The sequence below is a fragment of the Hemiscyllium ocellatum genome, chromosome 18, assembly GCF_020745735.1.
Source record: "Hemiscyllium ocellatum isolate sHemOce1 chromosome 18, sHemOce1.pat.X.cur, whole genome shotgun sequence".
In the NCBI taxonomy this organism is placed as follows: Eukaryota; Metazoa; Chordata; class Chondrichthyes; order Orectolobiformes; family Hemiscylliidae; genus Hemiscyllium; species Hemiscyllium ocellatum.
In genome coordinates this window covers 42,151,404-42,163,891 of record NC_083418.1, presented here as the reverse complement: position 1 = coordinate 42,163,891, position 12,488 = coordinate 42,151,404, and positions in this window count along the sequence as shown.

Genomic DNA, 12,488 nt, shown 5'->3' with positions numbered 1-12,488 from the left:
GTTATGGGTGTCATAACCAAAATCTGGTTGAATTGGTGAAATTTCTGACAATACTGCTGGGCGTAATGCTCCAGCTTTGTCCCCAGCAACATAGATAAATTTATTCAGTTTAACTTACTGTCTTAAATCCTCAACAAAATTAGATTTTCATCATAGGAACTTGACGTTGCTAAATATATATTTGTAAAAAGTGTCCTCACTTAGTTTTCAGACTATTAAATATACATTTAAAAAGTAACTACTTTGGTCTATAGACAATTTTGCTGAGTCCACTTATTTCAGTACATGGAATTCTTAAATGAGTTATATTTCATCGATCTTGAGGCTTGAGTTTAGCTTTTAATGATTGTGTAATAGTTGATAGTGGATGACATTCTCAATGGTTGTTAGAAGAATATTTAAAATCAATTTATCAATTGACAGCAAGTTATTTTGGTCCAAATGTTTGATAATAAATCTAATTTTAAAATGTGGAGTATTAAAATCCTCCTAAATATTAGTTGGAATATACAAAAATTAACACATTATATTCTCAATCTAAGGGTAATTTGTTACTTGACGTCTGAGGTTCTTTACAAGAGAATTTGATGCAGACACACCAACTTGGACACTGTATGCTGTCAATTTGGAAAACCCTTTTCTTTGTTCTGAGAATTCTTGAAGGATCAAATAACATCTTTTAGCAATTTCAAGTTTATAACTCAGCCACAAAGTGCAAAATGTCTCTTTTGCTTTTGACCAAAATCTGCATTTAAAATTTTGTGTTCTTAAATTAAACGTGGATATTGATGGCTGTCACCTTGAGAAAATGATGAACTGCCTTTTTGAACCATAAGTAGATGCACAGTGCCTTTAGGGAGGGAATTCAAGGATTTTGACCCAGCAACAACAATGGAATGTTGACCATATTTCTATGTGAGGATGATGAGGGAAACTTATGGGTTTTGGTGTTCCCACGCATCTGTCCTTGTCTTTCTACATCAAAGTGGTCATGGGTTTAGAATGTGCTGTCTAAGGATCTTTGAATTTCTACATTGCATCTTGTAGATATAGCACACACTGCTGCTACTTGATGTGAGTGGTGGATGGAGTAAGTGCTTCTAGATATGCCAGGCAAGTGGTGAGTATTCTATCATGCTCCTGACTTGTGCCTGGCAGATGGACAAGCATTTGGGAATCAGGATGCGAGTTACTTGCCACAGCATTCTGAACCTCCCACCTGCTCTTACATGGTAACATCATTGAATTTCAAGGAATGGTCTCAGGTTGTCTCTCATTGAACACTATCATTGCCTGGCCACTAATTCTAATATTTCAAAATCTTAAATTAATTGGTTATTTCATGTGAGTGTATGAAGACCCAGTTTATAAGTGAGTACTGGAAAGAAACTGGGTAGAAGTTTGATGGATGCCAAAAATGAAATAGATGAGTCTTTGCTGGAGGTACACTGGTTTTAATGGGGTAACTGCAAATAGAAGTTTGAAAAGGAGTATTACAGAAGAGTAAAAACTGACTTTTGCTATATTTTGCATTGAGGACTGAAGTAGGAAGATAACTTATAAAAAAAACAGGGTTGTTAAAGGATTATTTGAATTTTTAAAAAGCAAATAACCTGACACATTGTAAGCACTGTCTACACTGTTACTTGTTCAAGCAGCAGTGGAAACCTAATTTGAAGACCAACTGGAGCCAAGGATTGTGTATGAATGGTGCTTTGGCTGACAGCAAGTAACTGGTTATTAGTCCACCGGCCAGTTGTTGATATGGACTTTGTCTGCCAGGAATTGTTTTTATTCAATTTAAGTGATTAATTTTAAGTTTTATTTGTTTGATATATTTAATTTTTCTATTAACACTATTTTCTGTAGGTGATGAATGGTAGTTTGTTTTATACATAAGGTGTTATCAAAACTTTTTATAGGCTGAATGTTATTGAGGCCATATGAGGTACAGAATGAGATGACTAGCAGATTTATAAAAATTAATTACCCAGCAGGATCAGTCAGATGGATGGGTGACTGTCAGGAAAGTCTCTGGTGGCTATTCCTCTATCAAATAGATATTCAGTTTTTGGAACTGTTGAAGGGGATAGTCTCTCCGATTAAAATGGAAGGGGCAATCAGTTATTGGACACTTGGAATCATTCTTATGTTGGGCAACATTTGATAAGATTTAATTGAATTATTGTTATGCAGGACTCTCCTGTCAGGGGCATAGACAGGAAATTCTGTGGCAGTGAGTGTAAATTTAGGATGGTTTGTTGCTTTCCTGGTGCTAGGATTATGGACATCTAAATGTGACCAGCATTTTGTTAAAAGTGAGATTGAGAAGCCAGAAATTATTATACGCATTAGTAGGAATTTTTGGGGAAACAATTAAAGCAGTATAGAATGAATTTGAGGTTAGGTAGAAGATTAAAATATAAAACCTTTTAAAAAGTGGTAACTTGTGCTTTACTCCCAATGCCAGACTTTGAGGAGGGCAGGAACAAAAAGTTAAAAGGAGATAAATCAGTGGCTGAAGAGCTGGTGTATTGTTCGGGGATTCAGGTTTTTTGGACAATTAGAATGTCTTTTGGGATAGAAAAGACCTGTTCAATAAAGATGGGTCTCACCTAAACTGGAAACATCTCGAGGGAGATTTGCTAACTCTATTAAGGGAGACTTTATACTGAGTGAAGGTGAGCAGAGGAATTCTAAGTAGCAGTGTAAATGGAAGGATTAATGGGGAACATTCTGAATGTGAAGAGAGCAAATCCAATCAGAAAATAAGTCGGTGTTTAGTAACTGAAGAATTAAATTGTGTTTATTTCAATGCAAGGTATCTTGCAGGTAAGGCTGATTTAACTCCGGGGAAGTTTAAGAACATGGGATTGGGATGTCATAGCTACTACAGAAACCTGCTTGAGAAGTGGACAAGATTGGCAGCTCAGTGCTCTGGGTTTTGGATGCTATAGGAAGGGTAGAAAAGGAGGCATGAAAGGAGAGGGGGAAAGGAAAATGCATTACTGCTGTAACTAGAAGATATTTCTGAAAATTCATCCAGTGAAAATATATGGGTGGCAATTTCAAATAAGAAAGGAAAGATCACTGACAGGATTGTACTATAGGCCCCCCAGTAGTAAGAGAAATTGAGAGCCAAAAATGGGAGATGTCAGATATAGGTAAGCATAATAAACTTGTAATAATGGGGGATTTTAATTTTCCAAACATTGACTGGAACTACCAGTGTTAAAGTTTTGGATGATGAAGAATTTGTCAAATGTGTACAAAAAATTTTTTAAATCAGTATGTGGATGCTCCTCAGAGTATCCACAAAACTAGATCTTGGAAAACAAGGCAGGACAGGTGATGGAAGTAAATGTGGGAACATTTTGGGTCTAGTGATCATAATTCTATAAGTATCAAAATGGTTGTGGAAAAGGATAAGCCTTCTGTAAAAAGTTCAAGTTTTAAATGGAGTAAGGAAAATGTTAATGGTATGAGACAAAACTTTCGAAAGTTGATTAGATTAGAGTGTTTGCAGGTAAAAGAACACTTAACAAGTGTGAGATGTTCAAGAGTGTGATGATGTGAGTTCAGAGGCATTTTATTCCTGTTCGTGAAGGGTAAGATTAAGGAACAATAGATGAATAAAGATATTGAGGTTCTAGTCAAAAAGAAAATCTTATTCTAGATATTGACAACTTTTTATAATTAAATCTCAATATAAAATGTGAAGGGACATTCTTAAAGAGAGAAGTCAGGAAGGCAAAGAAGGGATATGAGATAGCATTAGATTAGATTACTTACAGTGTGGAAACAGGCCCTTCGCCCCAACAAGTCCACACCAACCCGCCGAAGCGCAACCCACCCATACCCCTACATACACCCCTTACCTAACACTACTGGCAGTTTAGCATGGCCAATTCACCTGATCTGCACATCTTTGGACTGTGGGAGGAAACCGGAGCACCCGGAGGAAACCCACGCAGACATGGGGAGAACGTGCAAACTCTAGTAGCCACACACTCAGACAACAAGCAACATGAAGTCGACTGGGAAAACACTACTGTCATAGGGCAAGCCAGACAGAGAACAGCCAGGGAATTCCTAGAGGCATGGCATTCATCCACAAACTCCATCAACAGACACATCGACCTGGACCCAATGTACCAACCACTACAGCGGACAGCTGAAACTGACACCCGGAAGTGGCAAGGACAGACCACTATAAATGCCGGAAGAAACATCAAAGAAGTGCTTCGCAGGAGGCTCCAGAGCACTGATTATGTCTCCTAGCCAGGGGACGAAACGTTTGCAACAAAAACTTCCAGCTCGGCGAACAGAACCACTACAACAAGCACCCGAGCTACAAATCTTCGCACAAACTTTACCCAGAGAGATTCAGTCAGCCAAGAGTCTAATTTTACTGTTCAGCTGTTAAAGGAAGTCATGGATAGCTTGGGCATACAGCATTTTAGCTCAGGTGCATACCATCCTGAATTTTGGGGAGCTTTGGAAAGGTGGCATCAGATCCTGAAGACCATGTTAAGAGCATACTGTCAGGATAACCCAAATGATTGGGATAACGGTATCCCATTCGTATTGTTTGCCATTAGAGATGCCCCAAATGAACTGACTGTTTACTCCCTTTGAAGTTAATGTCCAAATATTACCTCAAAGACCCTCTCTCACTTCAAGAAAAATTGATAGGATTGAAGTCTGAGATCTCACACTTGGATTATGTATCAGGGATGAGGGAGAGATTAAATCAAGTAGGTGAATTAACTAAACAGCACCTGAAGAGGTCACAGCATAGAATGAAGCAGGTAGATGAAAACTGAAGTTTTCTCATGGGGATGACATTAGTTTTATTACCAGTGGTAGGACATCCCTTAAAAGCCAGGTTTAGTGGTCCCTATCAAGTTGAGAAAAAGTTGAGTCCAGTAAATGATCTGGGAAAGAGCTTTTTTTTTCTATTGATTATGTCAACATGAAGATGTTGAAACCTTATAATAAGAGACAGGAAACTGGAGAAATGGATATTAGGGAGAAATCAAATCCAGATGTTGCGGAGTTTGTACCTCTGAATACATTAAATAATGAGGACCTCCTTGAGGAGTGGGATAGTTTAGTAAAGTGTCTCAGGAGCAAAGAACCCAGTGGAAGGGTTTGTTGCATTACTGAGGGCATATGCAAACAAAATGGGGAGGACTAATACTATTGTGCACGAGGTGGCAGTAGGGGATGCTGTTCCAGTAAAACAACACCCCTACAGACTTAACCTCAAAGCCACACAGGTCCAGAAGGAAGTGGATGCGATGCTCAATGAAGATATCATCAAACTGAGTCGGTGAATGGTGTTTGCCAATCATCTTAGTTCCCAAACCTGATGGGACTCAGCAATTCTGTATGGACTATTGGAAGTTTAATACTGAACAAAATTGGACTCCTATGCAATTGGACAAGATTGGAGGACTGTATAGCGAAATTTGGTCAAGCCACTTACATCACAAAGTTGGACTTACTGCGTGGTTATTGGCAGGTACCTTTTTATCAGAGAAAGCAAAACAAATGTGTTTGTAACCCCAAACAGGCTATCTTAATTCAGTGATGCTTTTTGGAATGACGAACACACCAGCCACATTCCACAGACTCATTAACAGACTTGTGGCTGGATTAACAAATTGTGCAGTTTATCTGGGTGATGTAGTGATCTTCAGCGAGTCATGGAAATATCACATGGTATAGTTGGCAGAGTTCTTTGAATGATTACAAGAAACAAAACTGGGAATGAAATTAAATAGAATTCATGAAGGTCAAATCTTGGGACACTCTTGGGACATAACATTGGTCATGGAAGGTTGACTCCAAGAAAGATAACGATGAAGGCCATTGAGGAATTTCCACAACCATCCTCTAAGAAAGAGGTGCTTCGATTTTTGGGATTAAGTGTTTGTTTCAAACTTCAGCAGCGTGGTGGCATCACTGACTGACAGATTTACTGAAGCAGAACACAATCTTAATGGACAGAACAATGCCAACAGGCATTTATGAATTTAAAAGTAGTATTAACCACCACACTAGTTTTAGCTACACCAACTTGTTTGAAACCCTTCGAAGTTGCAATTGATGCTAGCGATATTGGATTTGGAGCTGTGTTGCTACAGGAAGACAATGATGGAATTGAACAGTTAATTTTCTACTTTTCAAAGAAACAACATGGTACTAGCCTTAAAACAATGTGTCAGAGACAGTTGTGTACACAAAGCACAATCCTCTTAGATTCTAAAATATTTAAAGACAAAAATTTGAGACTACTTCATTGGAGTCTTATGATACAGACTTTTAATTTACAACCCGCAACACATACAATTTGTAAAAATGTGAAAGCAGATGCATTATCATGGATCAAAAGGTGTAGATAAGATTTGACAATGATTCCAATGTTGTGTGCAGAAATTAATGACAAGTGTAACTGAGGTCACTAATCTATGTACTTTATTGTAATGGGATTAAGAATTAGAAAAATATGGAGCTATCTTTTCATGATGGTTCATTTTTTTTCTTTAGTGGGGGGTGTTATGAAGTTGAAGATGTCTACCGTACCTTTTGAGAGTGAATGATGTTCTGAAATGAGAGCTTACAAGCACCCCTATAAATGACTAGCTGGCAGTCCCAGAGTGCACTGGAACATTGAAAATATGTAATATTTGGCTGAGAAATGGATACCTGAGTTTTGGTTACTGTTTTGACAACCATTTAGATTTAACCAATCAGTTTAAAGTATGCCTCAGGGTTGAGTTTGGTTCGATGCTGACAAAATAATAAATTCAATGAGACAATCCAATGTTGGGGGTATAAAAATTAAGGCATTTTGAAAATTGCAGAGAGAGCAAGTGCCTTCAAGACAGAATCAATAAATTAGGAAACCCTCTCTATCAAAGGTTCCTTTTCATATTAAATATACTCACAGTAACAAAAAAAAACAACAACCCAGGGAATTCAGTAGCTGGAAGAGTGAAGTCAGAGAAATGACAGCGGCAGTGGGTTTGAAATTAAGTTGATGTAATTTTAATAAGTGTCTTATTGGAATAGCATATTGTAATAGAGTTGGAGGCAGATAGTAAGTAGTTAAGAGAAAGGGAGGCTGAGAGTTGTGAATAGTTCTGGTTTAATGCTCACTTTTAAAGCTAAAAAAATTGATGTTATTTTCTTTAAATTGAGTGGAATTTGGGAGTTCTGTCACTCATATTTTAATAAGTTACCAGGTGAGGTGAACTTTTCTGGGTGTTTGGTTTAATTAACAGAGGAGTTCACCACAGTGTCATGACATCATGTTTCCCAGAATGTGGTGGGAAGTAAGCGAAGATGTAATGAGACCCCTTGCAGCAATTTTTGCATTATCTATAACTATGGGTGATGTGCTTAATGACTGGAGGGTGGCTAATGTACTTTTGTTTAAGGTATATTAAGGAGAAACCAGGGAACTATAAATCTGTGAATCTGACTTTGCTTGTGGGTAAATTGTTGGAGATGATTATAAAAGATAGGATTTATGGATATTTAGAGATGTTAAAATTGAATAGGGATAGTCAGCACAGTTTTGTGCGAGGAAAATCATGTGTCTCAAACTCAATTGAGCTTTTTGAGGAAGTTACCAAAAAGGTGGTAGATGGCAATGCAGTAGACATTGTGAGGTAAAGCCCTTGACTAGGTTCTGCGTGGTAGACTAATTAGTAAAGTTAGGCCACATGATTCAGGGTGAGCTAGGCAATTGGATACATAATTGGCTTAACAACAGGAGACCTTAATGGAAGAGGGTTGCTCTTTGGACTGGAGGCCTGTGACCAGTGGTGTTCCACAGGGTTCGGTTCTGTGTCCTCTTGTTTGTCAGTTTATATAAATTATTTGGATAAGAATATAGAAGGCATTGTTAGTAAGTTTGTGATGACACCAAAGTTATGGCCATGGTAGACAGTGAAGGTTTTCTAAGATTACAAAAAGGTAATCAAATGGGTCAATGGGCTGTAAAATGGCAGATGGAGTTCAATCTGGATAAGTGTAAGGTATTGCATTTTGGTACAACAGCAAGGGTAGGGCTCATACAGTTAATGGCTGGGCTTTGGGTAGTGTTGTAGAACAGAGGAATTTGTGGGTGCAGGTACATAATTATTTAAAGTTTGTGTCACACCATTAGGATGGTTAAAAGGTGTTTGGTATGTTTGCCTTCATAGCTCAGTCCTTTGAGTGCAGGAGTTGGGACGTTATGTTGAGGTTGTACAGGACATTGGTGAGACCTCTTTTGGAATACTGTGTCCAGTTCTGGTCACCCAGTTATAGGAAGGATGTGATGAAGCTGGAGAGGATTCAGAAGAGATTTACCAGATGTCACCAGGCATGGAAGCTTTGAGTTATAAAACCTGGATAAGCTGGGACTTTTATTCATTGGAGTGTAGAAGGTTGAGAGGTGACCTGATAAAAATGTATAAAATAATGAGAGATACAGATAGTTGATAGTAATTGAAATTCCCCATTTTATGGAAAACACAAGACTGGGAGGGAGGGGGGTGCATCTTTAAGGTAAGAGGAGAGAGATTTAAAAAGGCGTACAAGGCAAATCTTGTACACAGAGGGTGGTTCCTGTGTGGAACAAGGTTCCTGAGAAAGTGGTGGATGTGGGTACAATTACAACATTTGGATGGATACATGTATGGGAAAGGTTTGGAGTGATATGGGCTGGGAGTGGGCAGGTGGGACTAATTTCGTTTATGTTCAGCATGGACTGATTTGAACTGAAGGGTCTGTTCCCATGCTGTATACCTCCTATGCTCTAACAATTCTAAGTGAAAAGCCTTCAGTATTTGCACAGCATTCCTTACCATTTCTTCTCCAAATGTTCATTTCCATTCTCTTATTCACACTAAATTAACTTGACCAGGGGTCTGCAGGTCTGTCTCTGTATTTGTATTTGTATTTGTTTTTATTTTTATGTGCTAAATTGCTTTGTGCTATCAAAGCTTGTCAAAACGTGTTCTGTATATTGCTATGATGCTAGCTGATCATTTTACTAGAGAAGTTACATCCAAAGTAAAACCTGGCTTAATTCACCCTGATTTCTGTTTGTTTCTTTTTTAACCATCAGTTATTCTGCACATTCACAAGAATCTGTCAATGCACTTAAATCAAAGAAAGAAGAAAATATTTACTAAACAAGAAAAAACATGAACTACATTACACTGGTCAAAAATATAGTTGGAAATTCTTGATTGCAAATACCAGAAAGGAAATAACATTTACAAAGTTCCATTTTTAAAAAAAAATCACTTATGGGATGTGGGCTTTGCAGGTTGAACCAATGCCTCTCCCTAGTTCACCATCAATATCATGAAAAACACAAAAGCCGTGGCAAGGATTTACCATTATCTCAACACAGAGGTTTATTGTCACAATTATAATCAAGTTCCTCCTGGTGAATATTTGCTTTGGTGAGATACCTGAAACAACTTGCAAACTAAACTAATGAACTTGAGAACTAAACTAAACTCTGCTATCACTTAAACTTAAGAGCAAACATGAGTTCTCTGAATTAGTTTTTTAGAATCTTGAAGTGTTTCTTATTCAGTTTAACATCCTGCCGTAACCTTCTGGTACACACACACGTTGACTGATTTCTACTTTTTTCTCTGTGTATCCCTAAACTTCTGTCACTAATCAATTACACATTTTTTTTTAAACTACACTAAATTACTAACCCACATCTCTTCACTGATTTCAAACCTGCCATATAAAAAGGCTTCCAGATTCTCTACACACGAAGCTTACAAAAACAATACTAAAAATGAAATTATAATCATGTCTCCCCCTTAACATGCAAAAGCCAAACAAATTAAACAAAGTACATTATTTTGTGTAGGGGTTCAGGAATAAAGAAATGAAAGTGATCTTTGAAACATTTTCATTTCATAGAGTCATAGAGATGTACAGCATGGAAACAGACCCTTTGGTCACATTTGTCTACGCCGACCAGCTATCCCAACCCAATCTAGTCTCACCTGCTAGCTCCCAGCCGATATCCCTCCAAACCCTTCCTGTTCATATATCCATCCAAATGCCTTTTAGATGTTGCAATTGTACTAACCTCCACCACTTCCTCTGGCAACTCATTCCATACACGTACCACTCTCTGTGTGAAAAGGTTGCCCCATAAGTCTCTTTTATATCTTTCCCCTCTCACCCTAAAACTATGCCCTCTAGTTCTGGACTCCCCCACCCCAGGGAAAAGACTTTGTCTATTTATCCTATCCATGCACCTCATGATTTTATAAACCTCCATAAGCTCCCCCTCAGCCTCTGATGCTCAAGGGAATACAGCCCCAGCCTATTCAGCCTTTCCCTATAGCTCAAATCCTCCAACCCTGGCAATATCCTTGTATATCTTTTCTGAACCCTTTCAAGTTTCACAACATCTTTCCAATAGGAAGGAGACCAGAATTGCATGCAAATGCCAACAGTGGCCTAACCAATGTCCTGTACAACCGCAACATGACCTCCCAACTCCTGTACTCAATACTCTGACCAACAAAGGAAAGCATACCAAATGCCTTCTTCACTATCCTACCTACCTGCGACTCTACTTTCAAGGAGCTATGAACCTGTACTCCAAGGTCTCTTTGTTCAGTGACACTTCCTAGGACTCTACCATTAAGTGTATAAGTCCTGCTAAGATTTGCTTTCCCAAAACGCAGAACCTCACATTTATCTAAATTAAACTCCATCTGCCACTTCTCAGCCTATTGGCCCACCTGATCAAGATCCTGTTGTAATCTGAGGTAACCTTCTTTGCTGTCCACTATATCTCCAATTTTGGTGTCATCTGCAAACTTACTAACTGTACCTCTTCTGCTCACATCCAAATCATTTATATAAATGATGAAAAAGAGTGGACGTAGCACAGATCCTTGTGGCACTCCACTGGTCACAGGCCTCCAGTCTAAAAAACAACCCTCTATCACCACCCTATACCAGCCTTTCCTTTCACCTTAACAGGAATAAACTGTCTCTGAACTCTCGTTATCTCATTTCTGAAGGCTTCCAATTTTCCAGCCGTCCCTTTACCTGCGAAATCCGCGCCCAATCATCTTTTGAAAGTTCTTGCCTAATACTGTCAAAATTACTCTTCCTCCAATTTAGAACTTCAACTTTTAGATCTGGTCTATCCTTTTCCATCACTATTTTAAAACTGGTAGAATTATGGTCACTGGCCCCAAAGTGCTCCCCCACATTTCCTATTAGAAGTCCCATTTATTATTATTCAATTTGTACATGTTTTACTCCAGCAATAATAATGTATTTATATCAAATACACAAGAACACTCAACAAAAATCATATTCTACACAAATTGATTTTGATCACAGCATTCATGTTCCTCCATTTTTGCTTTTGATAAAACATCTGCTCTAGTATTCTGATATAATCAGTTCTGAAAAAGGTTCTTTTATTAAGTAACTTTATGTCATAGAGTCATAGAAATGTATAGCATGGAAATAGATCCTTTGGTCCAACTTTTCCATGAATTCTGGATAATCAAAGATGGAGGACGGAAAGATTTCGGGCTGTATTTCGGGTGGTGGAGGTGATTTCCTCGAATTCCAGGAGCAGCATTGTTATACGCCGTTGCATTGTTTTGAAACTTTGTAAATAAAAAGTCAAAAGTTTAAAAGTGAGAGGACCATACAAAGGCAGCACATGGTCAGGCAGTGCAGGGGAGAGAGAGAGAGAGAGAGAAAATCACACTATTCCCTGACACAGCAGTGAACCTGTGCAGTTTCTGCCTTTGCTGTTTGAAGTCATGTATCGCTGGACATCGGAGTACATCTGGGAAAATTAACAGTGAAATTCACAACTGATTTTGGAGGAACCTATTTGGGAGAGGTCACAGCACAGAGACAGATAAGTAAATAGTTTTAAGTGTAGCCTTGGTGTAAGTCTGCAGTAGTGAGCAGAGTGGGTTCTTCCTTGATTATATGTTTCATTGAGATATGTCTCTTGATTAAACTTAAAAATATAAGCCACGAATATTAAGTTAGCCTGGAGCGGTGTTTTGTAGAGGAATAGGAAAGTGCTATTTTCTGGGTCTATAGATGGAAAGAAGCAAAACTGGCCTTCAGTAGAATGATATGCTCCTCTTATTGGATGTGGGAGTTCAGGGAGAGTTTATGTGTTACTGAGGATTATATCTGCGATAAATGCCTATCAGATCAAATGGCTCAGTTGGAGAGATAGAGGCAATGAGGTATTTACAATAGCAAGGAGGTGTGATGTATGGCAGTTATAGGAAGGGGGAAAAGTTGTAGATACAATCACATTGATGGGTTAACTCCAGGAAAGGGTAAAAGAGGTAGGCAGGCAGTGCAAAGTCATGTGGCTATCCCCATTTCAAACAAGTATGCCATTTTGGAAAATGTAGGGAATGAAGGATTCTCAGGGGAATGTAGCACAAAAA